This window comes from Hylobates moloch, unplaced genomic scaffold (genome assembly GCF_009828535.3).
Source record: "Hylobates moloch isolate HMO894 unplaced genomic scaffold, HMol_V3 SCAFFOLD_4, whole genome shotgun sequence".
Taxonomy (NCBI): Eukaryota; Metazoa; Chordata; class Mammalia; order Primates; family Hylobatidae; genus Hylobates; species Hylobates moloch.
In genome coordinates this window covers 135,259,530-135,286,854 of record NW_026652279.1, presented here as the reverse complement: position 1 = coordinate 135,286,854, position 27,325 = coordinate 135,259,530, and the positions used below count along the sequence as shown (strand labels likewise).

Below are 27,325 nucleotides of genomic sequence, written 5' to 3'. Positions count from 1 at the left end.
TTGCTTGTAAGATAATTCTTAGATTCTGTGATACTAAGAACAAGAAATACACTACATTTTGCATACAGGTTTAAAATGTATTTGAGGATGTCTGCTATTAACCTTGGAACCTGATCCAAGACCAGGCTCAGAGATAGGAGCTAAAAATCTGAAGCCTAGGTTTTATTGCCAAACCTACAGAGAATTACATCTCTCCTTTCTAACTTTGATGTTTCTAGATAAAATGGCAAAATATTTATTTGCTGCTTGGTTACATGTTACTAAATAAAAGTGATATTTGTAAGTACTGCTGGGGTTAAATTATATAAATATTTTTATTAGCACATGATTGTAAGAGATAGGGATCCCAAAAGTAGATGTGCATGAACAGACACAAGTCAATACACATGCACAAAAAGAGATAGAGTTACGCATGGTGTGTGTCTAGATTTTCACAGCAGACACAGCCATATGTTTCTTATCTCAGTGGCTGCCCAGTGAACTCATGCATGTGGATAACAGTTCTAGCAGGCAAGAAGCCATATAAACAATGAGCATAACTCATAATGAAACAAAGAGGCATGCTAATAGCAAATTGTATCATGATAACAAACCCTACTCAACCAAACTTTTTAAATGAGTAATTTTGATAAATGAATACATGATATATTAATACAATAATCCCATTGAAAAAATAATCACAAGTTTGATGGTGACGGACTGCATAGCACTTTGTTCCATAAGATATGATGGTCACATCTCCTCCCGACTTTTGTCTAGTTACCTTCATTATAATATTTATGTGGTCAGCAGGACAGGACCAAGCAAAATGTTGCCTGTTAGACAGTGGTTAAATTCCATGAACTGTTTTATTTTTGTATTGCAATAGTGAAAAAAACTGCTTCTAGATTCAAAGGGGTAAAGAATGGGACTTAAATTCTGTTTCTCTTTATGTAATAAATACGATGTACACTTTCTGCTTAGTGTAGGGATGGGGTGGGTAGTATAATAAAGCTACAGAATTTTATTCATATAGGAAAATTTGTATATGTTAAAAGTAAGCCTCACATTTCACCTGATGTTTTCTTTTGAGAAAATACAGTCGCCCTGCTTAATTCAATGAGAAAAATATTTAATAATTGATGAGGATTTGTTGAGTTGCAAATTGTAAACAAGATGATATTTCAATATAACAGCTCTAAAATAACTAAACAGACATTCTCTGTTGTATTTATTTGCCCTTTCTATAGCACCTATCATCTTAATACTTAGACATAAAAGTACCAGGCATAATGTGAGGATGAAAATATTATGATCCCACCTAATTTTTTTCTCTCAGTGAGTTAAAATACAGTGTTCAGCCATACATATACTTTCCCGTGTTACTGTGCTTAGTTCTTGAGACTAAAAAATGCCTTGTAGACTACAAACACATGGTGATTGATGTGAAAGAAATACGAAAATGTGACACTGCACTTTAATTTTAAAATGACTCAGTAGTTTAAATAAAAATATGCAGTTATATAGTACTGGTAGTTAATGGCCATGCTTTGTGTCTTAGTTTCATTCTCATTTTTGAAGAAACCTGTTCTTGTCATAATCTTTGATAACTAGTGGAAGTCCTGAGACCCACAGTCATCTGTTGGGTCTGTCAAGTGAAATATGAAAATAGTTTCCATAATAACAATTATTGATGCACTGTGCAAAATCCTTGTAATTGTAGTTTTGAAGATAAAGTGATTTGAAAGCATCAGATGCCTCACGTTCCTCATTTATGCAATGGGAATTCATTCATTTACAAATATTTGTTGAGTGCCTACCACATGCTAGGCAATTTTCTACACAATGGGCTGTAGCAGCCAACAGGATGGAAAAATTATCTGGCCTTGTGGAACTCCTACTTTAGTGGAAGTGGGCTGCAGACACAGACAGACTGTATGCAACAACAACGATATAGTATACAGATACTTCTCAACTCACAATGGGATTATGTCCCAGTAAACCAACTGTAAATTGAAAATACTGTAAGTAAAACATGCACCTACCCTACCTTAAACTTGCTCAGAACACTTAACATTAGCCTACAGTTGGCAAAAATCATCTAACACAAAGCCTGTTTTAAAATAAAGTGTTGAATATCTCATGTAGTTTACTGAATGTGAAAAACAGAATGGTTGTATGGGCACTCAAGGTATGGCTTCTACTGAATGCATATCCCTTTCACAGCTTCTTAAAGTCAAAAAATTATAGGTTAGAACATTGTAAATTGGGCATCATCTGTATTAGATGGTGATAAGCACTATATAGAGAAAGATAAAAGGGAAGGAGGACCAGGAGTGCTTGTGAGTTTTGCAACTTGCAATAGATTAGCAAGGTTCACCTTGAGGATATGAAAGCAATAGTATAGCTTCATAGGATTCCACAAAGATTAAATTATTATATGAAAAATGCTTCCAACAGTGTGTGGCACATAGTAAATGTTTAATAGATGTTGGTTTAAACAGTAGGAGTGTCACTTAAGGAGGTTTTAAGAAAAGTTTTCATTTGCTTTACAGTGACATTTCTTTATTTGCTATGGCCATTTTTATTTGGAATTGAGAACGAAATTGTATTTGAATTCTGTATAAAAAGCTCAAAAAGCTAATTTGTGAACTGGATAAAATGTAAAAACCAGGAAACTAAAGTCTTCATGCTTCATGGATAAATTATCCACAATTTGTCTCTGTCTTGATGGAGAGAGAGAGAAAGTAAGAGAGAGGGAGAAAGAGAAGAAAGAAAAAAGAAGAAAAAGAAGAAGAAGAAGAAGAAAAGAAGAAGAAGAAGGAGGAGGAGGGGGGAGGAGGAGGAGGAGGAATAAGAGGAGGAGAAGCAGGAGGAGGAGGAGAACAAGGAAGAGGAGGAGGAGGAGGAAAGAGAGGAAGGAAGGAAGGAAAGAAGGAGGGAAGGAGGGAAGGAAGGAAGGAGGGAGGGAGAGAAGGAAGGAAGGAAGGAAGGAAGGAGGGAGGGAGAGAAGGAAGGAAGGAAGGAAGGAAGGAAGGTCTTTATTAAGAATTGATTTAAAGTTTAAAGTTGTATTAGGACACAGAGATAATTGACTTTAACTTCATATGTATTGTAACTTGGAGCTGGGTCAGTTAAGAGAGATGCATGCCAAATCTAGCTAAATACTAATCTTTACAAATTAAATTAACTGAGTACATACGTTTTACTGAAGTACAGGAACCGTATATATTCCTTTAGATTATTTTGCTTGACAAATAACTCTATTATTCTGGTAGGCAACTATATTTATAGGTATCATAGGGTACCCACAATATCCTAGGCCTTTTGGAAGTTACTTTCATTCTTTCATCAAAAAGCTTTGAGGACTTGCTATGTGTTGAGTGCCAAGTTAGGACTAGTGATAACTGAGAAGTGGTCAGACACAATTCTTGTCAAGCCTTGTAAAGCTTACAGTCTTGTAAGGGAGGGTACGGAAGACCTCATTAGCTGTTCACATCCTTGTAAAGAAGGTGCCAACCCAGTTGTACTGGGAGGAAAACTGACACCAAGAAAAACTGAGCAACCTGTCAAAGGTCACACAATCAAGTGGCGAAACCAGCAATCAGTTTGTCTTTCTGGCTCTCAGGCATCAGCTCATGCGCTGCTGCTTCACTCTCATTTGAATATGAAATGCAAACGCGGCTTATATTTTGGGAGACACAGATTTGCCTTTTTAATTGTGACTTGCTTATCCAACTTTTAAAAATTAATGTTCATTTCTCAAAGACACGTAAATTCATGGAGTGGAAGGATAAGCCATAAGCAGACTGTGTAACTCAGTGAAGCTAAACTGTGATTCACATTTTGCCTTCGGTAAATCACACATGGATTCATTTAAAATGGACTACATTATGGTTTGTGTACTTTAATAACCTATTGACCACACTGTGCAGAAAATATAGTTAAGAAACATCAATCTATTTTGTAGTTTATGAGTTAATGTCCTTAAAATGATGACAGCCAATAACTTGTAAGCCAATGGTATGTTTTTCTTTTTTTTCCTGTTTGGCAGCAAGAATTCAATAGAGAGCCTCAGTAATAGAGTGGTTTGCAATTTAGGACTGATTAGGACTAAAACATTATGAAACACTACATAGTAAAAAGGCAACTGCCAGTTGGTTGTCCCAAATTCCATCCAAGAGACCCTTCTTCCTGTCTCCTTTCATGTGTTTGGTCTCCAGGAATCCATGTGACCCAGTTCCAGCCATTGAAATATAAGCAGAAGATATGGTTGAGGCTTCTAGAAAGCTTTCTAAATGGAACAGACTTGGTTTTGCTCTTAGCCCTTTTTTTCTTCCTACTATGGAGAGGGAGGGGCAGCTATATTTAAGAAAGGGAGCAGGAAAATAAAATGAGATTGGGGCTTTGGGGTGCCAGGGAGCTGCACAGTCTTGAACTGTGGCTGCTTATTTTTCAACTTCTTGTTTCACTGCAAGGGATGGACAAAAATATGTATCTTTAACTGGCATTAGTTAGGTTTTTCCATTGTTTGTAGATGAAAGCTATGGAAATCAATATCATAATCTCCCTCCCTCCCTTGTTTCCTCTCATTTTCATTTTATTTTATTTCCATGTTTCTGATCAGGTTTCATTTCTTTCTCCCTCTCTATTCTTCTCTATCAGCTATCTAATTTATTTTAGCTTCAACTATGGTCGAACCAATTACCTATCTGATGACTCTCAAATCTATCAAAACTAAAAATAAATGAATTCTCCTCAATAAAGGAATGAAATATAAGATCATTTCCCATTCTCTTTTCTTTGTACCCCTTCCTCAAAATAGCAAGTTGCTGAATTCTAAGAGTCTGAATTTGTAATGTCTTTCATAGCTGTTCCAACCTTCGTTTCTTGATCTGCAGTCCAATGCTATACCCCTGAGCTATACTCCCTCCTCCAACCTTCATTTCTTTTCTTTTTTTTTTTTTTGTTTGAGACAGTCTCGCTCTGTTGCCCAGGCTGGAGTGCGGTGGCACAATCTCGGCTCACTGCAAGCTCCGCATCCTGGGTTCACGCCATTCTCCTGCCTCAGCCTCCCGAGTAGCTGGGACTACAGGCGCCCGCCAGCACGCCCGGCTAATTTTGTTTTGTATTTTTAGTAGAGACGGGGTTTCACCGTGTTAGCCAGGATGGTCTCGATCTCCTGATCTCGTGGTCCACCCACCTCGGCCTCCCAAAGTGCTGGGATTACAGGTGTGAGCCACCGCACTCTGCTCCAACCTTCATTTCTTATCATAGCAATTTGATATCAGTTTCTCATGATTTCTTAGCCAGGCTATGCAACAGGAGTTGTATTCAGCCCATCCCATCCACTAATGTCCCATTTATATTCCTAGAGTTCAATCTTTACTCATCAAAGAATTAAAACTCAAGCCATTCTTGTTTACCATCTTAAGATGTTTTACTTCAAAGCACCACCCAATACTAGCAAGAACACAGGGAAAATGGCACTCTCAAATATGATGGTGTAATTGTAAACTGGTAAAATGCTTTTTTTTCCCTTAGAGACAGGGTCTTAATTGCTTAGGCTGATCTTAGCTCACTAAGGCAATCCTCCCACCTCAGCCTCCTGAGTATCTGGGATTACAGGCACACGCCACCACTTCCAGCTTATTTTTAAATTTTTGGTAGAGCCAGAGTCTCTACGTTTCTCAGGCTGGTTTTGGACTTCTGGCCTCAAGCAATCCTGTCACTTCCACTTCCCAAAGTGTTGAGCCTGTAAGTGTGAGCCACTGCAGCTGGCCATAAACTGATAAAATACTTTTGAAAAATAATTCGGCAGTAGGTTTCTAGAACAGTAAAAATAAACTCATATTCTCTGTTTCAGTAACACAACTTAGAGGAAACTATCTAAAATAAATAAATATGTATTTTTTTTTACAAGAGAGAAGCTAAGATATTCATTATTATGTAAATACAATTGCAAAAATTTGGGAAAATTCTAATGTTACATGCTATATAGTTATTTATTAGTTTTATCTAAGCTTATCTTAATATAATACCTAGGTTAACGTATTGTATATAGCATGAAATTAAAGTGGTATTTTGCAAACTAGATAAACTTTAGTGGAATTAAATTATTTCCATGGAGAGTACCATTTTCATTTGTAAAGTTAAAAAAGCAAGGATACCTATAGTTTAGATCTCATATGCCTCAATTTGTTATATTTTAAAATGCAGATTATTACTTTACAGCTCTAATGTTTATAACCTCAAAATTTGCAAATGTCATCTTTTTTAAAACAAATTTGCTGTAAATTTTCCTTCTGGTATTAAAAAATTGAATGTTTTTAATCTAATACAACAGAATGATATCTAATTTTAATAAAAAATGAAGAGGAATATAATTGAATAATTTTTAAATAATTCCATATGAAAGAGAAAATGGAATGCTCCAAATCTATTATATTTATATAAAAACTTCTACTTGAAAGAAAGTTGCTTGAGGAACATTGCCAGAATTAATGTTCAAAAGGTATTTATCGACACATTGCAGAATTTTGTTATTTTCAATATGTGCACCCAAATGGAAACTCAAGTTTTCTGCTAAATTGTGTTTTAATGTATGTCATTCTATGTTTATATATTATAGTTGTTTCATTGATTCAAGAAGCATTCATTAATCACTTACTATGTGCAAAACAGTGTGAGGGCAAAAGACAGGCTAAATAGGTGATTAAAGTATAGCTCTTGTTCTGAAAGGGGTTACATGTAATAGGTGAGCCAACAATACTTCATGGAAGTAGAAAGGTGTGAGAACCTGAAGAATAAATGAGGGAATCAACATTTATTGGATGCTTACTTGGGCCAATATATCTCCCATTGGCACAGGTAAGCATCTAATAAATGTTAATCTTTCAATGTGGGGAAAATATTATTTAAGTAGGTGGAAAAATAGAGAATCAGAAAAAAGATGAAAACCCAGCTAGTCAGCAGCTGAAGCACTCTTTCCATTACACCGTAAGAAGCTCCAAGAAGGGAAAGATAACTTTTTGGTGAGAGAATGGATATGTATACATGTATGTGGGGTATCCAGGAATCGTTTTTAGAGGATTCCAGAGAAGACACAGGAAGATGATCGCAAGGTGTGTGCGTGGGCTGGAGGGGAAAGTATGAGGTATGAATATGGAAGTGGAGTCTTTATGTGTCATGGTATCTTATTGTAACTAATTTGTGCCAACTTGGGTTTGTAAAGATAGATGTTATAATTAGCGCATGTGAGGGAAAGGGGGCTAGATGCAGAGCTCAGAGCTGGGAAGCAGACATGATAATGGAGGTGAGTCTGGAAAAGGCCTGCATGAAGGTGGAAAAAAAGACACATCTGAAGATGTGATGAAGATATTTAAACTAGAAGGACCGAAAACTGTATTGATTGCAATAAAACAAAGTTATGAAATGGCATTTTCCCCCTAATTTGCAGACAGCTCATCCCCCAAATCAAAACATGTTGTTTACCAAGTAATCACATAATATCACCAGCTGTTTGCAGTTATAGTAAGGCTTTTACATGTCTTTCTCACTTTCTCATACTTGAACAGGAAAATTCCCCTTTGCTGCACATTATTGCCAAGATATGACATATGAAAAATACAGGCTTGAAAACCTAACAGTACATGTTCACTTTGGGCCTTAGGAAAAAAATCAAGATTGTATTTTAAAATTTGTTCAGAGTTCTGGAAATCAGCTTTATTTTCATTTCTAGTTAATTCTAATCTCTCAACGTAGCTTTTACTTCTAAAATGGACTTCATTCCTACCCTCTTCCTTGAAATTATATTAGTGCTAAATCATCTATGGTTTCACTAATCCAAAGCCTTACAATCTCTAAATGTACACAGATACTGAACAGAGTTTTTACCTTACAGAAATCTGGGTGAGGTACAGGTAATTCTCTTAATACTGTAAAAGATTTTTCTGGTCTGGCGCGGTGGCTTACGCCTGTAATCCCAGCACTTTGGGAGGCTGAGGCGGGCACCTGAGATCGGGAGTTCAAGACCAGCCTGACCAACATGGAGAAACCCTATCTCTACTAAAAATGCAAAAATTAGCCAGGCGTGCTGGCGCATGCCTGTAATCCTAGCCACGTGTGAGTCTGAGGCAGGAGAATCGCTTGAACGCGGAAGGCGGAAGTTGCGGTGAGCCGAAATCGCGCCATTGCACTCCAGCCTGGGCAACAAGAGTGAAACTTCCTCTCAAAATTAATAAATAAATAAATAAATAAAATAAAAAATAAAAAAAGATTTTTCTAACCACTAATTTTTCAAAGACAATATGACCACTGGTTGACCATAAGAAGAGCTGGCAAAAAGTTTGTGGGCAGGTAACACTTACTTTTATATTAACAACATTATTTCTAATTCTAAATTTTCCTGTTGTTTGAATTAGATATTTTATCTGCTTTGAGGGTGTTTGGGTGTGGTTTTCTTTTCTGGACAATGTGTTAGGTAAAAGAAATTCAATGCATGTGTTACGTGTAAGAAATCCAGAATACCAAACTTTATCTTCTTTGTTCATAATTCGTCCTTCTTTTGGTTATCTAAGACTAAGTAAATGAAGTTTTTAGAGTTAGGGAAATGGGTTATCATTCTTATCAAAATCATCTAGATTTTAAACAGGATTGAAGCCACATAGTATTGGATTCGACAGATACTTTCAACTGCCAAATTCTATGACCGTACTTTCTCGCTACACATTCTTTTACATGGTCCTCCTGAATTAAGGATTGAAATAAATTTGCCATCTTTACATTTTCTGACTTTTTACATCTCTGCAAACACAGAGGTAGAGAGGAAAAAGGTCTAAACATTAAAAATCCGCACCTTTGCCAAGGTAGTGTACTTTTCCCTATCTTCTTCCCTTCCATCCACACCTTAATTTTCTTTAAATCTAAATTCTATATGGAGATAGAATTACATGAACTAGTTTGGAAACGCATGCGTATACACACACACACACACACACACTCCTCTAGTGATCTCACTCCGTTATAATCCATGCTTTGTATTGTTTCAAATGTTTTTGCTCTTTTACACGCACCCCAAGTCCACACAATGAAGTGATTCTCTCTTCTAAACCTGTTTTTCTCTTTTCTCCTTTCCCTTTTCATAGCTAGGAAGTTGCCTTAATTTAAGATTTCTACTCCGTATCTGTCAACAATTTTTAAAATCTGCATTTCTTCCCCCCAATGCTTGACGTACTTTTAACCACACAGGGTATCCAGACTCTAGATACTAACCTTGACCTACCCCTAGTTTCCTTAACCCTCTGGAATGGATTCTTGTAGTTTTCTTTCATCACTCTCCTAACAAGCCGGTGGCTGTTGCCATAGAAGGGAGTGGTTTGCTTTTCCACGTGCAGAAGCACTCGCTATAGAATATATTTATGGTCTATCCGCCACTCAGCTCACTCGAGAAAGAGCTGTTAGTACAAGAACTGCCACGATGACATAATTTCTTACAGCATCCTTCCACCCTTACAGTGAAACTCCCTTCCTTCACTCCCTGCCCCTCCTAGAGGGAAACTTCACAGTGATTCTAGTAGAGGCAAGTTTCTTGTTGAAATCCTGCGCAGTTGTTGATATTCCACTGCTTTTCAAACTTGTGTTTTCACGTCGTTTCCATCCGGGTGTAGTGGAGTGTAAGGGGCTGTCTACCCTAGGCCCAGGATCGGTCAGGCAGTGGGAGTTGCGGCTGCGTTCCCCGGAACAGAGACCGCACCCCGGCGACCGACCCCTCACCCCCCAGTCCCACTGGGTTTCCGACGCCCTCGCCCTCCCGCTCCCCCCGCTGAGACTACTTCACTCGAGCAGTGCTCCAAAAATTTCAGACATTTCTTCCTCTTCGAAACCTCAAGACTGGGACGGACCCCTCCTCTGCATCCTGCTGTCTTCCTAAGACGCATCTTAGGCTGTGGGACTCCTCCTCTAGGTTGGACCACCCATCCCATTTTCCCCAGAACCTAGGAGTGGCAAGAGGCAGAGAACGCACCAGGCAGACGCCGCCTTTGTTGTCATTAGGAACGCACACCGGGCCTGAAGTGGCTGGAAACCGCCACACCGATGGGGAGCCCGGCTGGCCCTGGCTCGCATTCGTGCCTTCGCTCTCATTTCCTGTTTCTCGGCCTCTCCTTGTTTCTCTTCCCACCCCACTCCACGCCACAGTACAGCAAAGCTTTCTCTCTGCACACAAACTTCCCCTTCCCGGCCTTCCTACCGCCCTGGCGACTCCCCACGCGGGGCGGGCCGGGCCGGGGGCGCGGGGCAGAGGCGTAGTGCCGTGCCCGGAGCGCCGCGCTCACCTAGGATGGTGAGGAGGCGGGCCCGCAGCCTCCCGCCTCCGCCGCCGCGCGCCCCGTCCGCCCGGCCGCTTCCGCCCCGTCTGCTCCCCGCCCCCGCCGACCCTCCCGCTCGGCGCCGACCCCGCGCCCTCCGAGCCGCCGCGGGAACTGCAGGGCCGCCCGACCGCCTCCTCCCTCTCCCGCCCCACAATCCCGCGGATCCGCTCCCCGGGGCGCGGAGGCGGGGAGGGAGGGGCTGCCGGGGAAAGCGTCAAGGACTCGGCTCCGGGCCGCCCGCTTCTTGGGGCTCCGCTCTGGGCGCGGGGCAGTGGGGCTGGACTCCCTTCCCTGCCGCCCCCGGGCCCCGCGGGGGTCTGCAGCTCCCGCTTCCTCTGCCCCAGTCCTGCAAGTTTGCCTGCTTTCCCACAGAACTGGTGCAGGCAGGGGCCCCTTCGCTGGGGTGGAGAGACCAGGCGCGCATCTCGTCCTCGCCCCCATTCATCCCGCCAAGGTGAAGCGCAGGGAGAAGGGGCGCCCCCGCTTCGCCCGCAACGTGCGTTGCTCCGGAACCCAAACAATGACTCCCCTGCCTGCCGCGCCCGGCCCTCGGCCCGCCCCACCGGCGCGCGGAGGGCAACGCCCGCGGGGCTGCCCCTGCCCGACCCCATTGTTGCCAGGCGCGGGCGATGCCCGGCGCCCGGGGGCGGTCCCCGCGAGCTGCCCCGCCGGCCGGGACCGGCTCCGCCCACACCTTTCCAAGTTCGCTGGCGGGCGAGTCGCGGGGACGACCCGGGCGACAGCCCCCTCCCTCCACTGCGCGCCCCCACCCGGGCGGGTGCGGCGAGGGGTGGGGGCCCAAGCGGGCTGCACGCTTTCTGGGTCCCCGAATTCTCCTAAGCCTGCCTGGCGCGCTCTGACACAAAAGAGGGGACTTTCTCGCGGCTCGGCGCGAGTCCTTGCCCAGCGAGTTGCCCTCCAGGGGTCTGTCCCGCCGCGAGCCCCCGCGGGCCCCCTCGGCCGACGACTCCCCGAGCTCCCAGGGCCACGTGTGGGTTATTTGTGGTGCCCCAGCAAAGTGGTGCAGGTGAAAGGGAAGCGCTGCCGAGGCCCGGGGCCGGAGGGCGGGGGCAGGGGTGGGGCGGGGTGGAGGCGCCGCGGACCCAGCCCGGCGGTCCGGGCGGGGAGGCGAGGGCCGGGCAGTGGGTGTTGCCTTCTACCTCTGCGAGCGGGGAGGGGTTAGTTTCCCACAGGGGATTTCAACCATCACACTCAGAGCCCGCCTCCTAATCCTCGGGCGGAGCGGCTCGGGGGCCCCATTTTATGGCAATAAAGCGACTTAGCGCCTGCTGAGCGAGCCCCTCCCCGCCGCCGCCCCCGCCCTCGGCCCCACCCCGGGGCTCGCCCGCAGCGGCGGGGCTTTGTTTCTGGGGAGGAGGACCCGGCGCTCTTTTGTTTGGGGGTTTCTTGTTTTCGGCCCCCCCTCACCTCACCCCACCCCACCCCACCCCACCCCAAGCGCCTCTCCGGTTTCCTGAGCTGCCGGCTGCGAGGGAGGAGAAGCGGCGTCCTGCAACCCCCTCGGCTGGGCCCCGTGGTAATTCGATGCGGGCCTGGCGAGGCTCCCCACACTAGACCGGGGCTCGCATCTCGGCAGCCTCCACCCACCGGCCCACCCTACATTTAGCGCATCATGTGATCCGGGTAAGTCATTTGCAAGTACAACAGTTCCCCGGGTTGCCCCCCATTCATTTCCTGAGAACTGCAGAGAGCCGCTGAGAGGCTCTGCGTGTGCGTGTGCGCGGGTGACGCCGTGTGTGTGCGAGTGAGTGTGTGTGTGTGCGCGCGCGCGCGTGTGAGAGAGAAAGGGAGAGAGAGGGGGACTCTGTGTGAGGGAAAGAAAACAATTTCTCCTGCTCTGCAGCTTCTGTTCAGGTCTGTGCCGATTCTGTTTCTTATCAAAATAAACAATCCCCTCCTCTTTTTTTTTTTTTTTTTTTTTTGCCATCCCGTATCAGACCGTATTCTCTTAACGTGTTTTATTTTCCTTCTGTCATCTGCTCAAGTTAAATCGTTTTGGTTGGTCTGTGTTCTTAAAGGGGGAAAGTGCTGGGAAGCGGGAGGGGGCCAGGGAAGGGCGATGCTGTTGCAAAGCAAGTAGCGTCGGTCGGATTCGTGGAGAAGAAAGAAGGAGGTTTCTCCCCCCCTCCCCTAATGTTTTTTTCCAGAAGAAGTTATCAAGTAACGTGAATTAAGCAAGTGTTTTTCTACCCCTAGTGGAATTGTTGGTTGCAGTGTTTGCCTGACAGTTGCCAAGGATGAGAAATAAAACCCCAGGGCTGAACTTGCGGGGGGAGGGGGGGGGGGCTCGTGGAAGTAGTTAGCCCCCCGGCCTCGAGCGGGGTGGATGAATAGCTCCGCACTGGGGCCGTGTGGGCTGTGTGTGTGCGCTGGAGAGAGTGGAGGGGAAGGGGTTAAGGCGGAGATGACACTGCTGGCATGAATAGTGCTCCTGGTGCTACATTCATTATTGTCTCTGGTCATAATGATGTGTAACTGTCACTTGCTACAGTGCCTGGTCCATGGAAGTAGCCAGGGGCTGGCCAGTGGCTGTTATTTTCAATTACGGGGGACCTGGCCGGAGTTGACAAGGGGCAACTTTGCACGTCCACCCGGGCCGGGAACCCGCAGAGCCGGCCTGGAGCCACTTCTTGCCTCAGAAGCTCACTCTGAGGGTTCAGACTTGACCTCCGCGACGTTGGTTGGTGTTCACGTTAGATGCTCCCCTACGGGGAGAATCAATCCTGCTTTTGTTGGGTAGAGAGCTGTCTGCAAGAACTTTGAAAACTTTTATCTTTGGGGAAAAGGGTGGGGTGCACTCAACAGTTTCGTTTCGCAGTGCATTTGAGGCAAATGCTTGGAAAAAGTACCAATTCCTTTGTTATATGCCCTGCAGCTTCCCAACCCCCTTCACCCTGTGCTTCGAGTTTTGCATACTTTAATAGTAATAGTCTTATTTCAGCTGATAAAAGCTGACTGTGTTGAGTTAAAGAGTATTAATACAATGGAATGTGTAATCTGGATAAACAGTTTGTGTAGTTAGTATTGTCAGCCCTCTAATTTAACTGTATAGATGGCTTAAGTTTCGTTCTGTATGGATTGTTTTAGATAATTCCACTGGCTAATGGAATTCTCGGCCGAGCACTCTGATGTTTTATTTTACACCAGCGTTAAGGTTCTCTGTTTCCCTGTAACGTCGGAGAGACGAGCAACTCCACTTACATTTAGTGCGTGTGCATCTAGTGACTTCGGTAGACATCTGCCAATCAAATACACGTCATTCTGCAAAACCACCTAGACGCCTCCATGCCCTTTTCTTACTGGACGATAGAGTTGTTTAGATAAGTAAATGCTTTGAAATAAATTTGGTGGCTTTTAGCAAGAAGCAGCTTGTGATGGGAATAGGAGTGGTCACTTTGAGGGGTGGGTGTATACCGTCTTCTAAGAAACGCTTTTAGAACTGACATTTAATTAAAACAGTGGACCCCCCTCCCTCAAGGAAAAAAGCTTGCTTGTGCTGTTCTCAGACCTCATTCACATGTTGTGTGCATTTTTTAAGACCACATAGAAATTGGTTCCGATAAAGGAGTATACTTTTAGGTTAGAAAAATTTAAACTGTAGAAGCATAGTGGAAATAGGATGTTGAAGGACAAACGTTTCAGTTGGTTAAGTTATATCTTTATTGTTGCAGACTGGTCAGTCTTGATACTAGATTGAGTATACTAAGCTCCTTCGAGTTGGGGAAAGAGCAATTTGAGCATATAAAAATTAGGAAAGAGGTTCATTATTCTACCAATTAATAACTATTACGAAACGTACTGGGAAAATTTGAAATTTGAAATGTTTTCACATAAAATTTTCATAATTTTGAACTAAGACCATGTAACCAACATAACTATGTCAGGTTAAACAAAACATTCTTGAGGGTTTCTGTTTATTTTTGAAATCCTTCAGTTATTTATCTACTACTTAGTAATGCAGCCAGCTGAACTTTATTGTGGAATGCTTTTTGTTACTATTTATTGAAAAAAATTGTTGTGCTAATGAGTCCTTAATATTCTCCATTCCCCCGTCGCCGCCAGAAGTTCTTTTTTCAGAAATGACTATCATTTGGGAGTAAATAAATGGTCCTGGTATAGCATTTGAGACCTTGACCTTAGCAACTCTTGGCTGGTGGTTGTTTACTACAGCTGCAGCCTATGTGTGTGCTGAAAGGGAAGGTCTGCAAACACTAGTGTACTCTCTCTCCCCAGGCCAAAGGGAGAACAAATCGGGATGCTTGACGTTCATTATGAAGAACACGCATCTTCTGGCCTGTAATATCCATCGTGTTCTGGTCATGTGAAAATATACATGTTGCTCAGGGATATTTTCCCTGCCTCCTGTTCAGGGAAATTATGCACTTTAACAGGCTCCAGTGAGTTTTAGATGTTACAGTATATCATGAAGCAGGCTGTTATCAACTTAGTGAAATAATTTGGCCTTAAATATAGGTGTGTTTTATCTCTGCAGAGACAACATAAGTGCTTAGGCCTCTAGGCCTATGCTGAGAGCATTTTGAATTCAAGCCAGTGTTGGTTAATCTAGAGTTTGGAGTAACCTTACCCAGTGAAGGGATATTGTTAAATAGATGAACATATGAAGGTCCTGGACATTTTTTCCATTATACAACATGGAAAGCATGGGACTTTATGTTTTTGCAAATTAATAATATTACAATGATCACATTAAATTGGAGTGTCAAATGGTTTGTTTTCTTTATATTGTGAGAGAAACAGTCAAGTTCATAAATCTAGCTGTAGATTGTGTATTAAACTATAAAACTAGTAATGGCACAAACTCATTTGAAAAGTTTTTGTTTATTAGTTTTTCTATTTGCCACTGGCATGTTGATTAATGAACATGGGCTAAAATCCCTAGACAGTTTTATTCAAAATCAACACCATTATTTCCTTTTCTGCTTAGAAAACAGCTTTTTTTTTTGAGTTGAGGTCTCACTCTGTCACCCAGGCGGGACTGCAGTGGCATCATCATAGCTCAAATTCCTGGGCTCAAGGGATCCTCCCACCTTAGCCTCCCGAGTAGGCAGGACTACAGGTGCACACTGCCACACCCAGCTAAAGATTTTCTTGTAGACATGGGATCTTAACTGTGTTGTCCAGGCCAGATCCTGAATTCATGGCCTCAAGCAAACCTCCTCCCATCAGGATGCTATAGGCATCAGCGACTGCGCTGGCTACAACTTTAATTTTTAAAATAAGTCTGAAATAGGTTGTAGTTGCTTATCTGTCATTTTCTATTTGAAAATACAATATGATCTTAGACTGGAAATGGCTTATATTTTTGCCCAGTGTTTATTTTTCCTTTCAAACTCACACTTATTTGTTTTTCAGCCTGCAATTTGAGCACAGCTTTGAACTTTTAACTGTGTACAAAATGTAAGGGTAAAAATATTAAAATTAAATCACTGGCAACGCCCTGTAACCACAGCCTTAACTCATCTACCACAACCACTCCTCCCAAAAGCAAGCAAGTAAACAGATGGGCCTTGCCCTATGCCCAGAAGGTCAACAGTCTTAGGCTCTGTTAGACCTGCTTAGTTTCTGGATCCCAAGCCCAGCCCAGAGAGCTGCCTGACTTCCACCCGCCAGAATTCATTTTTAGGGCCTAGGTCGGCCACACCCCATCTGGTGTCAGCTATTGAGTTCTTGTGGTAGAGAACACATGCTGTGGATTAAATGGTTACTTTCTCTCCATATTGTCAGTAATTATGTTACAAAAGGATTTTTCCGTTTTGGGTGTTTATTGTCATAAAGTGGCTACTTGAGTAGTCTTATTGCTCCATAAAAATTTGTTTGGGTCAGCAGTAGATTACAGGATATTCACCCAAAGAATTCTGCTCTATTATGGTCTTTCTCCTGTCTTTTTTTTTTTTTTTTTTCAACTTAAAGTCATGTGTTTCTTTTGTTGCGACTCTCATGGTCTACATTTTTGAATATTTATTAGTGTAATAATTAGACCGCTCCAAACACATTTGCTGTCTGGTGCAGAAGTAGCAGGAAGCCCTTACTGCTGTATTGCTGCATGGAAGGTGAGAGGGGAGTAAATTAGGAGACCTTTGGGATAGTTTCCCCACCCCTGTCAACGACTGTAGAAGCTACCACGATAACTACCTGCTGGCTTTGACAGCCATGAATTGTGTCCCAAGTGTGACATTTGCCATGCTTCTCAGTATATATGGCCTTTCACAGTAATTCCTGGCATGATGTGTATGTATACAGTTGGCCCTCTTTATTCGTGGGTTCTGCATTAAGGGAGTCAACCAATTGTAGATTGAAAACATTCAAGAAAAAAATACAATAATAAAAATGATACAAATAAGAAAATCATAACTATATAGCATTTACATTGTATAAGTGATTGTAAGTAATCTAGAGATGATTTAAAGTATGTAGGAGGATGTGCACGGGTTATATGCAAATACTGCATTTTTTTTTATAACGGACTTGAGCATCCATGGATTTTGGTATCTGCTGTGGGATGGGATCCTGGAGTCAATCCTCCAAGGGTACTGAAGAATGACTACATACTGTATATACATATATATTCATCATCTTATATATCTATATGTGTATGTATATATTTAGTATTTATATATTTTTACATGTTTTTGTAGTCTGTATCTATATTAGTACATAACCCACCCACACACACCATACACAAGAGCAAGAATTATAGTAAAATTTCATGACCCAGAAATACAGTAAAAAGCCACACATGTATAAAAAAGGGGGAAAATGTCTTTAAAAAAAATTCTATGTTTAGTAATACCGTGCTAACTTTGAAATTATCGAGCTAACTTGTAACAAAAGAAAAACAACCCTGCCTTAAAGAAAACAATCCTAAATGGCAACCAAGTTAAATTATTCCAAAACAACGTAAAGAAAACCTTCCCTCATTTCACAATGAATGGTAACCTCTAAGATTATACATCCTTGAATCACAACTAATTTCAGTGGCAGAAATATCTCAGTTCGATTCTTGCTCTCTTGCTTGCTAACTGTGGATGACCTTGGTCAAATTTCTTAACCTCTCTGAGTTTATAAGATGGAAAAAATAATATGTAGTTTACAGGGCTGTGGTGAGGGTTAAATGAGGTAATGTGGCCAAAAGTCACTTTGTAAAACTACAAAGTTCTTGTGTGGCAACTGATTTGATAGGAAAAGCACTCCAGCCATACCTCCACCGCCCCCACACTGCCCTCCCCTGAAAGGGATAAACTTTCCTGCTTCTCAAAGTGAGCATATAAATTACACTTATGGGGAAGGAATTTCCGAGTGTGGGTAGAAAACTCTGGCAGTCAAAGGTCATGAATTCCATTCCTGTCTCACCAGAGATTTGCTCTGTGACCTTGAGAAAGTCACTCTTAAAAAGTTTCAACGTAGCTGGTATGAAAGTTACTGATTATTAACATTTATATAATACAGGTGAAGTATCCAAGCTCGTCAAAAGAAAAATACATGAAATTACAGTTCACATGATCATTTACAGAAAATTGAAAATAAAGATGAACAATGATTAGAGATTGACAATCTGCAGGCTACTTCTTTAATGAGTCACCTGAAGCTTCTGTCAACTGGTCATTAAAAAAAAAATGCCCTTAATTTTTAAAATAGAATTATTAAATTTGTGATGTACTATAATTTCGAGCAGTACATTGAACTGCAAATCTTCAGTTAAATCAAGATTGTGTTGATTAAGCTACGTCTGATTTATGGCTTAAAAGTCACTTGGTTAGACTCAAACATTGTTGCAACATGCTATGTGTTGTTCTTAACTAACATTATACAAAATGCACAATAAAGGTAGATAATGAGGATCTTACATGTTAGTTGTACATTTATTGAATACCTATTTATAATCACACACTTACATGATTTCTCCCCAACTGCATTTTCTCCAGTTAAAAAAGAAACAAAAAAAATTTTTTTACACTGTTGCAAGAGCAAAGAAACAAACTCAAACTAGCTCTTCAGTATGAATGATTTAGACTCTTTCCATGTTACAGGTATCTTGCCTGACTCCAATTCATGTTATGATTATCACTGCAAACATCAACATCACTTTTTGTGGGACTCTCTTATTTATCATCCCCTGCTTTAAGAATACACTGTGTTCCGGTCGGTATTCTCACAGCTCACAGTATTCTTTCTGGTGTTAATTGTTTGTTGATTTGTCTTGTTCTAAATGCCCCTATCGTGGTCTTTTCCACCCTGAGTAGCTAAATATATTCAACTCTGTCAACCATTCCTCAATTCGCTTTATTTCCCTGAAAAACATTTTTATTTATTCTTGCAAAAAGAAATCTTGTAGTTTAGTAGAATTAAACCATGCTGCATTTATAAATATTTGCTCTAGTGTATTGATGCCTCTCTTAAAAGCTGCCATTCAGGCCAGGTGTGGTGGCATGTGCCTGTGTTCACATTTACTTGGGAGGCTAAGGCAGGAGAATCCTTTGATCCGAGAGTTCAGGGCTGCAATGAGCTACGATCAACTGAGCCAGTGCACTCTAGCCTTGAAAACCCTGTCTCTAAAACAATAGTAACAACAAACAGCTATTCAGAGTAAATAGTAGGTACAAAATAAAATACTCCTTATTGTATACCTAGTATAATACAGAAGTTAAGAACTTGGTTTTTCATATGTTAGTGTGTTTAATATGTACTCTTTAGTAAACAGGTACTGGTAGCCCTTGGCTTTTATATCATTGACTTTTCAAATAACTGGCACACGGAATACTATATGTGTCACCTCTGAAATGCCATTTATGTACTGGATTTTGACTTACGAACATCGTTTGATGAATGCCTTTTTTGGGCTGTTTGTATTGCTGTCTTGCCAAGTAACCCCCACCTGCTACAGAACTGTGACTTTGCCACTTTTGGCAAAAATTTCAAAAATTACTTGGAAAATTTTATTGCTTTTTACCTTATTTTAACGAAATGAGTGGAAAAAGGGAAAATGAAAGCATCTAGTTATGAGAAACAGTTTATTATCTTGATATAAAATTGAGATAATAATCATTAGATGTGCTGAAAGTGATGAGTCTTTATTGGAAGTGCTGCATGGAGTTAAGCTGATGAATTGTGAAAAAAATGAAATAGAACACAAAAAATACAGATACTTTTAGTGACTAATAGATTGTATATAATGGCAGATTTTGTGATTTTCCTTTTGTCTGTGAGAACGAGTCTCCTTTAAAACATGTCTAGTCCCTTCACTTCTGCATATTTGAGTTTTGTATGCTTTCAGAAGAAAACGTACAAAATCTCATACAATGATTAGATTCCATCCTTTATTAAATTAATATTCAATGATATATGTATAATATAGGTATAGTAATCCTCATAGCCTATGTATCATATGTATTTGTATCATTTAATATATATTTGAATCGTACAACTTATATGTCATGTATAGTATATGTCATATGACATGTAATACAGCACATATGTGCTAGATGCACTATATTGTGCTTTCTGTTTTACTGTTGAACTCTTATTATGAACTGTATTATGATTTTTATTTCATAGATGTGGAAATTGATTTTCAGCAAAGTAAAGTAATGAACTTACAGTGAATAGCCAGTTAGCTTTAGAGAGCTGAATGCTAGAAAGCCCCCTGGACTTTCCCCTTGTGTTACTCTTACCTCCTTCTAGCATTACATGTAATATTCCAGAGTTAGCCTTACTGTAAAATAGAGCAAAAATGGAAGTATTATACAAATAAATATGGTTTAGAGGCTGTATTATTATATTTGTTGTAGATTATATTGACATACTATGTTTACTAGAATACGTTTACTGCAAGATATACTTCAGTAAAGAAGTCAATTGTTTGCTGATATATGTAGTAAAACAAATTATGATACCTTATCCAAAAAATTATTTTAGAAGTAAACTGCTATAGGATGTTCTACAGCAGTGGTAATAGTAGACCAATAAATTCTGGCTAATATGCATTCTGCTATTGGATAAAGCTATCAAAGTTAGGGACATAATACAAGTAATAATAATGTTATTTTTATTAGAACATGCTTCAGTTATCCGTTTGACTTACACGTATTTAGCTCCTACTATGTCTATAGACCCTTATATGAAAATGGGTAGGACAATATTCAATATCGTTAGTGAGCTGAAAATCAAGGAGGCAGGGTAAGAATTATGTGGCACATTATAATATAAGGTAATTTGTGATAAATGGACCAAGTGCTGTAAGTTGTTTACAGTACCTGGGGAAAAATTGTTTCTATCTGGGAAATTGAGGTTTCAGGGTTTTAGTAGATATACGGAAAAGATTCGTTATATAGACAGTGTATATGTATATCTTTTTATGTAAACAGTGTGTTTTTTAATATAAACAGTGTGTGTGTGTGTGTGTGTGTGTGTGTGTATATATATATATATATATTTTTTTTTTTAAACGTTGTCTTGCCCTGTTGCTCAGGCCGGAGTGCAGTGACACCCTCTCAGCTCACTGCAACCTCCGCCTCTTGGGTTCAAGCGATTCTCCTGCCTCAGCCTCCCGAGTAGGTGGGACTACAGGTGTGTGCCACCATACCCAGCTGATTTTTTGTGCTTTTAGTAGAGACGGGGTTTCACCATGTTGGCCAGGCTGGTCTCCAACTCCTGATCTCAAGTGATACACCCACCTTGCTGCTGGGGTTACAGGTGTGAGCCAATACACGCGGCCCAGTTTATATTTTTTGATAGGAAAAGCAAACCTGCTAATGGATGAATGCAAATTAAAAACATATTTTGGCAGCTGTGGTGATTTCCCACTTATTTTTTTCTGTTACCTTTTAGAGCTGATGGTTTTATGGTGTATTGGCAAATTTTTATCATTTGCCGTATCACCAGGAAGTTTTCTTTTCCAAAAATAGATTCTAGGATGTGCTTGGCCAATAGGATATATGGTGTTATAATGAGTTTAGAGATGGTTTATTTGGGCTACAAAAGCAAAGAAAATTGACTGATGAATACAACTTTAAATGCACTCTATGTGATGCTGTCTAATGAAGGTCTTCCATATTTTTGAAAAAATGTGCTGTATAGTATTTTACTTTTAAATGATCGGAATTTTAACTTTGACAAAAAAATCTTTTAAATAATGGGAATATTTAATTTGTATTAAAATATTGTTTAAATATTAAGAGGAATACAATTTTTTAAAACGTGAGAACAGTGGAAGGAAAAACTTGAAAACATAGATTTTGCAGAAGATCGTAGTTGTAGTTTATCAGAAGTGTTGCCTGAAGGGATATTTAGAAAGAAGCATTGAAGTAGGTGGATATTTCAAGGCCAGCAGACTTTGGAGTATGCATTTGCTCTTCTGCTTTAGATATGAATACAGTAACTTCAGCAAACACAAAATATTTCATTGAAGAAAGAAATGAACTCAATGAGTCGATTAAAAGCGTTAATGGAATTTTTTTTCAGCACTATACTGAGTGTGGTGGAATTATACCAAGGCTCTAGGCTGAGGCAGTTACCTTGTGTTTTATTTATAAATAACAAATTAACACAGTTTAGAATACTTGATAAGTATGGGCTAACAACAACAACAAAAATTGCTTTGTGCCTGGTGGTTTAGAGTGGTTTTAGTTTCATCTTGATAGTTCTGTATGGTGGATTGAACACATATTACCCATGTAATTGATGAGAACACTAAAATCAAGAGAAGGTATAAGTCTAGAAATTGGCAGAACTAGAACCCTAATTGCCAACACCAGTAAAATAGTTTTTTCCCATTGCATAATTACTACTGTCTTTCTGACTTCCATTTAGTCTCGATAAGTAAAAACTTTGCAAGTCCACATTACGTAAAAGAAGTGTCACTAGTGTCTAGCTCATATGAAATGCCCAGTGAATATCAGATGAATTTTTACCTTCTTCCAAAATGCACTTTAAAAAGGTAGAAAGAATCCATATGTAACAGCCCAGAGAGATCAACCCGTTGACCCTGGAATAGAGTGTGTGTAGTTAGAGACATCCATACTCTTCGAAGAAAGTTAGGGCATTTACCATGTGCCAAGGCTTGTGCTAGGTGCTCTAAATACATACTTAGATAAAGCATGGGCTTTGTCCTACGATGTAGGCAGATCAAGAAAGAAGCAGGATAGCTAAGCCGAAAGGCAAGCCCAAGCTGATATATTCTGGATTAGTTTATTTCTTTTAGATCTTTAATGTGCCTAAAAGGTACCCTGGATATTTTTAGATTTATGCTGTAGTCTCTTTGGAGTACTTTTAATCTTACTAGAAAAACTTTTTCTATTTAAGTATGTACTTTCGTAAGTTTTTTATTTCAAAAACTTTTTGCACTTTTTTTTATCTTAAATGTGTATAATACATTTTAAACGCGTTTCATTTTATGTTTCCAACCAACGCACAGATAGGTATTTATGATATTTACATGTGATTTATTTTTATTTTTTACTTCTGTGACTCTTTAAGTTTTCAAAGAAACACAACTGAAGATCGTTAGAAAATAAGCATTGTTTTGCAAAAGCTCGCTTTAATGGGCATTGTTTACAAATATATTATTCTGATAAAAGTGGGTATACTTGTATGGAAACTTTAAAATTCATTTTTTTTTTTTTTAGTGAACTGTTTTGTCTTTTACTTAGTTCTTTTTCTTCTAGCCAAAAATAGCATTCCATTAGTCCATAACTTATGTTTTTAGCACAATTATGTGTCCTTTTATATTTTTATCCATGTTCTCAAGCGTTAGGAACATATACACACAGTTTTTTAGTCACTGCTTACAAAAATGGCAGGAGTTTTTTTGAAACTCTTTTATCTTTTTTCATTCAGTGCTGCCTAAAAGAAATCCTTCTCAGCTGCTACTGTTCTAATCAATTAAAAAATTGTTATATTGTATTCCAAGGAGTGGTTATTTCATAGTCTACTCAATCACTCATTTATTAGAGGGAAATACTGTGTTTCCAGTTTTTGCCACTTTTGAACTAATGATGTAATAAATAACTTTATAAGTATCTTCTGAGAGACCTAAAGAATAGATTCCCAGGGATAGGACCATCCATTCAAGACGTATCAATTTTCATAAATGTTGCCACATTGCTTTGACAAGGATATAGTAATTCACATTATTACCAGCAATGCAGGCAAATATGCTCTCACCAATCACCATCAGCAATAGTTCATGTTTCCCAGTCTGATAATTGTGTGGTAATATCTTATTGTTACTGGAATTAGTATTTTCTGATTGTTAGTGACTTTGAACATCTTTTCTGATGTTTGTAGGCAAATTAGAATTATTCTAAGAATTGTCCTTTCATATTCTTTGCCCATTTAAAAAAATTGGTTATTGTCCTTTTGTGGGAATTCATTTTATATTAAAGCCACTAACCATCTGCCTGACATTTCCATTTCAAGTAATTTTTTTCATAAGCTGATCTTTTATCTCTTGCCTGTTCAAGAAGTATCTTGATATACAACCTTTAAAATATATAAGCAATTCCTTCTCTTTCTCTCTGGTGTCCTGTTTTAAGGTTTTCTCCATTGATAAAGTAGGCATGTAATCTCCTCACTAGATTTAATTTTTCCCCCCATTTTTGTCTTTAATCTATTTGGAATTTATTGTTGTATATGGTATAAATACGAGAGGGAGTCTACTTTTTAGTTTCAGAGCATAGACATACCATTGTATCAGCAGCAATTTTGAGGTAATCTGTTCTTTTTCTAGAGAATATAAATTTCATATTTGTCATATAATGTTTTCGTATATCCTGTAGTACCTGACTTTCTTTATAAATTTTCTTAGGTATTCTAATGCTTGCAACTAGCATTCATATGTGAGGAATATTTTATCCCTCATCACACCTCCCTTGGGAAAAAAATATTCAAAAACCCTGTTGTGATTTTAATTGGGATTGCATTAAATTATATATACTCCTGGGATAATTAACATTTTAATGTTATTTGCAATGGATTGTATCATCCCAATTCAAGAATGTGGATGTTTTTCATTTCCTCATGTCTTATTTTTTGTATTTCAAAAATATGCATTGGTTACATAAGCTTTGATCTTATGCATAGCTGGGTTTGATTTTTAAGAGTGTTTTTGTTTGCTTATTTGTTTTGTTTTGTTTAATGGGATAATGGTCATTAGCTTTTTTCTTTTAATGTATTCATCTGATACTGGTTTCAGGGTATTCATAACGTCATATAATGAGTTGGGAAGTTTTTCATTCTCTTCTATTTTTTGGAATATTTTGTGTAGAATTGGTACTATTTCTTCCATAAAAGTATGGGAGAATTCACTGGAGAATTCTATATTGTTCTATATTGTTACTGATTTTTTGACTCCTTATTCTGTCAGTTATTGGGAAAGTATTGAATTACAGTTGTGAATTTCTCTAATTCTCTTTTCAGTGCTGTCAGTTTTCACTTTATGTATTTTGAAACTCTGTTATTAGGTGTGTGCACATCAGGATTGTTGTGTTTTCTTAGTGAATTCACCTCTGTTCTTACCATCTCTAACTTTTATTTGGAGTGTTTTGGCAATTTAATGTAAAATACTTTTTGTATAATTGGGTTTCTGGAACTTGCTATTTGTTTTCTATTTTTCTCATTTTGTTCTCATAGTCTCCAGTATCTTTCTTTATTTGGGCTTGATTATTTTTTAGTATTTTATATAATCTCCGTCATTGGCTTATTAGTTAATCTGTTTGTTTTATATTTTTTAGTGGTGACTCTAATATACATCAACTTCTCACAGCCTACCTTCAGATAATACTTTACCTTACTGTATGATAGCAGAATCTTAGTATATTGCCATTTTTTTCTCTTTCATTGTTTGTACATTTTCTTCACATATTTTACTTACACATGTTATAGCCTATTCATTTCCTGGCTACTGTGTTTGCTTTAAACAATAAGTTACCTTTAATACAGATTCAACATCAGACAAAAATGTGTTTTAAAATTCTTGCTCATATTTTTGTTAGTTCCAGGGTTTTTTTTATTTCTTTATGTAGATATGTTTTTATATAGTATCACATTAATTTTACCTAAATAAATTCTTTCTTTACCTAAATAATAATTATTTTTTATTTTTTATTTTTTTGAGACAGAGTCTTGCTCTGTCACCCAGGCTGGAGTGCAGTGGTGTGACCTCAGCTCACTGCAACCTCTGTCTCCTGAGTTCAAACAGTTCTCGTGGGTCACCCTCCTGAGTAGCTCCTGATAGGCGCCTGCCACCACGCCCAGCTAATTTTTGTATTTTTAGTAGAGACAGGGTTTCGCCATGTTGGCCTGGCTGGTCTTGAACTCCTGACCTCAGGTGATCTGCCCACCTTGGCCTCCCAAAGTGCTGGGATTACAGGCATGAGCCACTGTGCCTGACCTACTTAAATAATTTGTTGCAGTACAATCTGCTGGGAATGACATTTCTCAGCTCTTGCTTATGTAAAAGTATCTATATGCTTTGGTTTCTGAAGTATTTTAGGTGGGTATTCAGTTCTGGGTTGACAGTTTTCCCCCATTATGTTAAAGATATTGCTCCAGTATCCTCTCATTTATGTACTTCTGAAAAGATATCTTTTGAAATTCTTATTTTTTTTTGTCTATGTGTAATGTTTCTTTTTTTTTTCTTTTCTTTGGCTGCCTTCAGGAGTTTTTTCTTTGACTTTGGTTTTCAGCAGTTTTACTATGATGCATATAGGTGTGTTATCATTTATAATTATCATGTGTTGGATTCTCTAAGCTGCTTTATTATTTTTCTTAGTTTTTCATAAATTTCTACCCATTACTTTTTCAGTGTTTCTATTGCTCTCCCTCCCTTCTCTTCTCTTTTCCCTTTGGACTATGTTGACAAGCACATTAGACTACTTGGTATTGCCCCACAAGTCTTGAATCTTCTGCACCTCTCCCCCATCTATTCAAGTTTTAGTCTGAATAATTTGTATTGATCTGTCCTCAAGTTTACTAATTCTTTCTGCTGTGTCAGGTCTGTTGTAAGCTCAGTGAAAGAATTCTTAACTTTTCATAGAAGTTATTTGCCTAGCACTTTTTATGATGTAAAAAAATTTGTACCCCTTTGCTTAATTTCTCTGTCATGCATGTTGTACCCTGTCCTCCAGATTCTTTTACATTTTAATTATAATTATTTTGCAACTCTCAATTTGTTAGTTTCAGTATCTCTGCTATCTCAGGGTCTGCTTGTGTTGACAGGTTTATCTGTTGACAGTGGTAGTTTCTTGCTTTGTTTTTCTGTCTTGTCTTTTATTTTTTGAGATAGAGTCTCGCTCTGTCGCCCAGGCTGGAGTGCAGTGGTGTGATCTCAGCTCACTGCAGCCTCTGCCTCCCAGGTTCAAGCAATTCTCTGCCTCAGCCTCCCAAGTATCTGGGATTACAGGTGCATGCCACCACACCTGCATAATTTTTGTATTTTTAGTAAAGATGGGGTTTTGCCATGTTGCCCAGGCTGGTCTTGAACTCCTGGCCTCAGGTAATCTGCCTGCCCTGGCCTCCCAAGTTACTGGGTTTACAGACGTGAGCCGTTGTGCCCTGCCCTTATAATTTTTGATTGACTTCCTGCCATTATATATAAAAGAACAGTAGATACTGAGATAAATAATTATTATGGTAAGAAGTTGACATATTATTGTCTTTCTTGTATTTATTTCTTTTTCTACTTTAGTTTTCTCTTCACATGTTTGGTCTCCTGGATCTTTCAAGTACTACATCTTTTCTTTCATTATTTTTTTCTCTTTGTAGTCTTTGTTCTTGGGAAGAGGTATGTGTTTGTGTGTGCATATGAGCATGTGCAGCTTCCTATCTTAATAGACTTGCACCCTCTTACAATTAAGATGTTGGAAAGGTTGATTTGTAAATTGGGTTTTGGGGGGATGGTAATATATCACAGGGACTGGTTTAATTCCATTTTCATATCA

The 27,325-nt window shown here is 39.5% G+C and overlaps 1 protein-coding gene across 4 annotated transcripts in view; it reads left to right on the top strand.

Annotated features, from left to right (window-relative positions):
• KLF12 (KLF transcription factor 12) overlaps nucleotides 1–27,325 on the top strand; it is a 632,776-nt gene that overhangs the window by 167,460 nt on the left and 437,991 nt on the right. For 2 of the 4 annotated variants that reach the window (XM_032151015.2, XM_058437983.1), the window contains exon 1: nucleotides 12,036–12,224. The exons of 1 other annotated variant lie outside the window; for it this stretch is intronic. The gene's annotated coding sequence lies outside the window, so the exon portion shown is untranslated. Of the gene's footprint in view, nucleotides 1–11,557; nucleotides 11,994–12,035; nucleotides 12,225–27,325 lie in introns of those variants that run through there. One more of the 4 variants, XM_032151016.2, reaches the window with a different exon arrangement.